This window comes from Pelodiscus sinensis, chromosome 31 (assembly GCF_049634645.1).
Source record: "Pelodiscus sinensis isolate JC-2024 chromosome 31, ASM4963464v1, whole genome shotgun sequence".
Classification (NCBI taxonomy): domain Eukaryota; kingdom Metazoa; phylum Chordata; order Testudines; family Trionychidae; genus Pelodiscus; species Pelodiscus sinensis.
The window spans coordinates 10,664,904-10,671,451 of NC_134741.1; the positions used below are offsets into that span (position 1 = coordinate 10,664,904).

Here is a 6,548-nt window from a genome sequence, read left to right on the forward strand (position 1 = left end):
ACACAGTCCAGGTTCCACTCTGGAAGTGCCACTATATTGGCTGTTCACCTTCAGGGTACTGTGGCTGGTGCTTTTGCCACACGGGGACAGAAAACTACATAATGTCCCACCTCATGAACCCCAGTCACCCCATTCCCCTTGCTTTCTTCCCACCCAGCACCTCCCGCTTCCTTTGAAACCCTCCCTTCTTCCTGCTCCCCCACCCTGCTCCTTCATCCATGTTCCTTCTGCACCCTTTCTCCTGGCCACACACAGCTCCTTGGTGCTTCTCAAGCCAGGCCCTGCAAGGAGCCACCAAGACAGGAACCAGCCCTTGGAGCTCAGCTTGCACCGGATCTGGTAGTTTCCCAGCACATCTCACCTGAGAAGAGGTGACTTGTTCTCCTTCCTTCTGACCTTACGTCTCCGTTCCCTTCAAAGGTCTCTGCTGCCTCGAGACCCGTCTCCTCGGGGCGCTCCCCTCTGCCACTGGGCTGGGAGCGGAAGACTCCACAGTCTCTGCACTTGGGCTGAGAAGTCTCACTGGGACTCGTCTGTTGATGGCGTTAGTCAGCCCGATGGCCAACTGGATCCATTCCGTAGCGCTGCCTGAGAGGGAGCTTTACAAGTGCCCAGTGTCCATTGGTATTTTCTGGTGCTCTGTGTAGGGGTTGGGCTTGGCCATCTTTTCCACAGGAAATGCCTCTTCTTTGGAACAGCAGCTCCCAGGAGTTCATGGAATTTCTTCTTCTCAGCTTGGGAAAGGGACGACTCAGGGGCGATGGGACAGAGTTTTATGTAATGATGACAGGGGTGCAGAAAGCAAATAGCAATTTTTTTTCTCCTACTCAAGTTACTGGGTGAGAGAATGAAACTGGTAAGTAACCAAATTAAAAATTAACTAAAAGGAAGCATTTTTGTGCCCAGTGGAACTGCTTGCCACAGGATCTTGTGAAGGTATAGTCTACATGAAGGTCCAAATAAGAACTGGATAATTTAATGCAGGAAAGGTCAATCAATGTCATTTAACCAGGATGGACAGCGCAGGTGTCCCTAGCTGGTGTATTCTAGAAGCTAGGAATGGGCGACAGGAGGCATCACTTAACAATTGTCTGTCCTGAGGATTCCCACTGGGCAATGAAATTGGTTTCTGTTGTGAGACAGGATCCTGGGCTAGTTGGGCAGCTGACTTGGCCCAGAAAGCTGAGGGGCTGCAAAAGCCCCTTGTGATGTCACTGCCACACCCACCCCAGGGCTAATGTCCTGCCCCAGGCAGCCCCTTTGCATGGCTGAGCTGCTCCCAGGGGTGAAAGTTTTTGTTCGTGTCCCCTCTGGGCAATGGAAAATGGACCCATGTCCTGAAGGGGACAGAAAGTGGCCTATGAAAGGCTAATGTAGGTAAGGAAAGAAATGCATTCACGTGTCCCTGATGGTCTAGTGGGTAGGATTTGGCTTGCATGGCTGAGCTGCTCCCAGGGGTGAAAGTGACACATTTCTTACCGGGACTGTTCTACTGGGCACCACCCCTTGGGCAGGGGGAGGCTCAAGGCAGAAACAAGGGGGGTTTCAGTGAAGCTACATGTGAATGGATCCATCTAGCAACCACTGCCAACCACACGCACAGGGGGAGGTTTTTGTGCAAGCACAACATGCAGTGGAGACATACAGGGGGGCAGGCGAGCTGACAGGCAGGCGGGAAGGCAATTACATGTGGTGCCAAAGTAGCTCAGTGGGGACATACTGGGAGAGAAGTGGCAGGCTCAGAACAGCCAATGTGTCAGCTGCTAAAGTAGCTCAGTGGGGTGAGTGTTAGACTCAAGATTTGAAGGTTCCCTGGTTCAATCTCAGGCTTTGTGAAAAGTTCTTGTTCTTGATGCTTATCCCTTCTTTGGCTCCTCTGAGAAGAGCCCAGCTGTGCCTCCTGGAAGCCAGGAGCCGGCAAATCCTTCCTCTCCTCTGCCAGGGAAGGAAGAAGGAGCTCTCCTTAGAGCAGAATCAAGCCAGCCCCCTCAGAACACCTGCCCTTGCTCTGCCAGCTGACCTATTGAAGCTCCTCTCTCACTGCTGCTTTGTCCATCCTGGCAGGAACAATATCCGGGACTCACCCAATCAAGCCAGGTGCCCAGTAACCCCAGACAGACGTGCACATCCACAGCTGGCAGCAGCTGTTGTGGGACTCTGCAAATCCACCACTAGACCTGAGTCCCCACATGCCAGGCAGACCAAGGGAGGGCTCTGGGGTCTCAAGCAAACAGAGTCCCAGGCAGGGGGGAGGAGGGTCTCAGCAAACTGGGCTCTCAGAGCACTGGGGGAGTTTGGGGTCTCCGGAGGGGTGAAGCATCAAACCAGCCCCCTCCAGTGGGGCCCGTGAGTGTTGTAGAATCTGGGCCCCTGCAACTTGGCAACAGCAAACAAAAGGTCTGGGGACCACACAGAGACCCCGCTGGGCTGAGCAGGAAGTGGCTGGGACTTTGCTTTGTCTTTACCTGTGGGCTTGTCTGTCTGCAGCCTGGAAACCTCCTGGCTCCTCAGACCACTGGCCTGGATGGAGCGTTACAGACGTCGGAATAATGGAATTGCTGTGTAGATGCTTCCATTGTTATTGCAGTATAATGGCCGTTATTCCCAAGGAACGCTGCTGTGTAGATGCAGCCTCAGAGAAATCCTAAGCAAGCGCTTCTACAATGGCAGGGGAGACCCACATCTCCATTCAGAGACCAGAGCACCCCACTGAGGGATGGTTTGAGTCTGGCGCCTTAGACCACTCGGCCATCCTGACACAACTGAAGTTTTCTTATATGTGTGTGTTGCTCGGTGAGGCCAAGGGGGCCCCTCTCTTTCCCCATCTAACAGCTGCTCTGCAGCACAGCTGGGTTTATCCACTCTCACCCTCACTCTCCGTTGTGAGGTGTTTTGCAGTGAGCTGACAAGAAGGCTATGTCTACACTTGCGGCTTCTTGCACGAGTAATACGCAAATGAGGCTAAACGTGGAATATCGCCGAGCCTCATTTGCATAGTTTATGAGCCACCATATTTGCTGAAGAAGCTCTTGTGCCAGAAGGAGCTGTCTACACTGCCCCTTCTAGCGCAACGAAAACCCTCCTGCTGATTATTTTCAGGACATCACAAGGGCCTTTTGCAGCCCCTCAGCTTATTGGCCTAAAGGAGGTTGGGAGGCGATGACCTCACAAAGAATCCATGACAATGGCCAGGTGGGACAGGCAGCAGGGCAGGGGCCATCTCAGAGCCTCCCCCCCCCCCCCCCCCGGCTTTTCTTCAGGGAGTCTCCTTCTTGAGATCTGCCCTTGAGGCCAGAGAGAGAATGAGGGTCCCAAGCACGAGTGTGAGGAGGAGCCTCATTGGATCCATCTCCTTTCCCTCAACTAACTGACCTGGAAGACAGACGTCCCTGTGGAGAAGGGCAGAGTCACCAAGAGATTTAGCACTTGCATAGCAGGGGAATTAGCTCAAGTGGTAGAGCGCTCAGCATGTGAGAAGCAGTGGGATCCTTACCTACATTCTCCAATAATGTGTGGTCCCTATTTTTTTCACAAGCAGAGCCATCCAGAGGGCCAAGAGCCTCCAGTGGCCCCTCTCTGATTCTACTCACGCACCCCAAAAGCCAGCCACAGCTTAGTTCCAAATCAGTAAATCTTATTGCACAAGGGATAACACCTCTTCCGAAATAGCTATTTTGAAATAGTGGTAGTGTGGATGCTCCACTACTGCTATTTCAAAATAGTTCCTGCCCAGGGCTATTCAAAGTCATTCTCCCCAGTGCCTCCTGGGGCTCTAAGTCGAGGTAGAGCGTCCAGTGGTGGCTTCTTGTGCAACAACTCTTTTGCGGAATAGTTCTTGTGCAAAAGGTCTTGCACAAGAGAGCGTTCACACTGCCATGTGCTTTTGTGCAAAAGATGTGCTTTTCCGCAAGAGCATCCATAGCAGTGTGGACGCTCCCTTGCGCAAGAAAGCGCTGACGGCCACTTCAGATACGGGCTTCTTGCGCAAGAAATTAATGTTGCCTGTTGACACTGCCCTCTTGTGGAAGAGCTCTTGCACAAGAGGGTTTATTCCTCGTGGGGAGAGGAATAACTCTTCCGGAAGAAGAACTGTTTTCTGATGCTGTACTGTAAATTTACTTGCGGAAGAACATGAGTGCAGTATAAATGCTCTGCAAGTTTTTGTGCAAAAAGCCTGCAGTGTAGACGTAACCCCCGAGATGGATTGCAGCAGAAATCTCTACCTGAGTGAAGACAGGGCCTAATGGTGCAATTAGTTAGATGTCGACACTAACAGCCCCACTCCTGGTAACTAAGGGTGTGTCTAGAGTGGACTTTTGTCGACAAAACTATACCTGCGTCTACACTACCACTGAGTTCTGTCGACATAACGTCGACAGAACTCAGCAGTTTTGTCGACGCTGGTAAACCTCATTTTACGAGGCATAACGCCTTTTGTTGACAGAGTTCTGTCGACAGAAGGTGTTATTGCATCTAGGGTTGTGTCTAGACTACAGGGTTTTGTCGACAAAGCGGCTTGCTTTGTCGACAGAACTGAATGTAGTCTAGACACTCTTTGTCGACAGAAGCTTTGTCGACAGTACCTGTCGACAAAAGCCTGTCGTCTAGACGTACCCTTAGAGAGGCCCTTGTTGCCATAGGAAGGGGTATAGCCAAAACACAGGCCTCGCTATGAGCAGCATTTGAACCTGCACAGGGAAACCCTATTAGATTTCGAGTGCAACACCTTAACCACTCGGCCATCACAGCTGCATGCATTGGGGAACCAGGGAAACTGGTAAATAATCCCAGTGCACAGTCCTAACATCACCTGCCATAGGATTCACACAGCAAACCATTTCAACAGCTCTGCAGAGGAGTTCTGGCTGTTGTTGTCTTAGGCTGCCTTGGAGGTGAGTTCTGCTTCAAGGTCTTCTCTCCTCCTTCTTGGTCTTCCTTTCCCTTTTTCTTCCTCTTCTCTTCTCCCCTTTTTCTTCTTCTTGCTGGTCTCCTTCTTGGACCCCAGTTTATATAGAGAAACTCAATACTGCTTAATTCTTCATTAACCAATTATTTTAGTATAATTTCACTAATCAAATATAACAGAATTACCTAACCAATCATACCCCACCACCTTAGTTGATTTACACATAGCAAAATCAATTATACAGCAGACAGAAAGAGATCCAAACCAGACTATCACACAGACAAACAATAGGAAAGTGAGGACAAGAATCATAGAATACCCATTGCACAAACACAACTATTGGTAAGCAGTCTTGCCAGACAAAATGCTGTTAAGTTTTCTCTACTCACCGTGAGATCTGTTTCCTGCCTGGTGACAGTGGGTGCCCCTAGGATAAGACACCTCCCTCCACTCCCCAGCCATGTGTAACACTATTTAAATGTCATATAGCTGGAATATGAGCATGTGACTCCAGGCTTTACAACTAATTGCTACTGCTCTTCCATCTGGCTGCAGAAGGCTTCAGTTTAGACCTACTGAATACCTACAGGCCTTACAATAGGGTTACAGAAAAACCACAGTGCTACATAGGACCTTTCCAGGCCAAAGATAGCGGGATCCACAAGCACAGACAAATGTAATTTGTCTCATTTTTGTGTAATTCCCCTTTTTTAAATTAAATGCCAGAGTGCTGGACTGCTGAAGTGTTCTTCCCACCACAACAATGTTAAATGTCATTATGTTATGGTCACTATTCCCAAGCGGTCCTGTAACGGTTATCTCCTGGACCTGATCCTGCGCTCCACTCAGGACTAAATCGAGAATTGCTTCTCCCCTTGTGGGTTCTTGTAGCAGCTTCTCCAAGAAGCAGTCATTTAAACCATTGAGAAATTTTATCTTAGCTTCTCTTCCTGAGGTAGACACATATCCAGTCAATATGGGGATAATTAAAATCCCCCATTAGTATAGACTTCTTTATTTTGGTAGCCTCTCTAATCTCCCTCCACATTTCAATGTCAGTATCGCTGTCCTGGTCAGGTGCTCGATAATATATCCCTACTGTTAATTTCTTATTATTGGAGCATGCAATTACTATCCATAGAGATTCTATTGAATCTATTGCTTCATTTAATATTTTTATTTCATTTGATTCTACATTATCTTTCACATACAGTGCCACTCCACCAGCAACCCTGCCTGCTCTATCCTTCCAATATATTTTATACCCCGGTATGATTGTGTCCCACAGATTTTCCTCATTCCACCAGGTTTCAGTCATGCCTATTATGTCAATCTCCTCCTTTAATATGAGGTACTCTAGTTCACCCATCTTATTAGTCAGACTCCTAGCATTTGTGTAGCAGCACTTTAAAAATTTCCCACTGCTTATTTGTCTGCCCTTCCCTGATGCATTGGATTCCTTTGTATGTGGTTGTTTGTCTACTCTGGCCCATGGTTTGTCCTCTCCCCTCCTTTCTTTCTGACTACAGCTTAGAGAATCTCTATCAATGGATTCTCCTCTAAGAGAAGTCACCATCCGATTTACATGCATCTCCGCACCAATCGGCTTTCCCCCATCTCTTAGTTTAAAAACTGCTCTACG

At 49.0% G+C, this 6,548-nt stretch overlaps 1 non-coding gene across 1 annotated transcript; it reads right to left on the reverse strand.

Annotated features, from left to right (window-relative positions):
• Window positions 1-4,667: 4,667 nt before the first annotated feature.
• TRNAS-CGA (transfer RNA serine (anticodon CGA)) lies at window positions 4,668-4,749 on the reverse strand. The gene has a single exon. It is a non-coding gene; the product is annotated as a tRNA-Ser (tRNA).
• Between the last annotated feature and the right edge of the window lie 1,799 nt (window positions 4,750-6,548).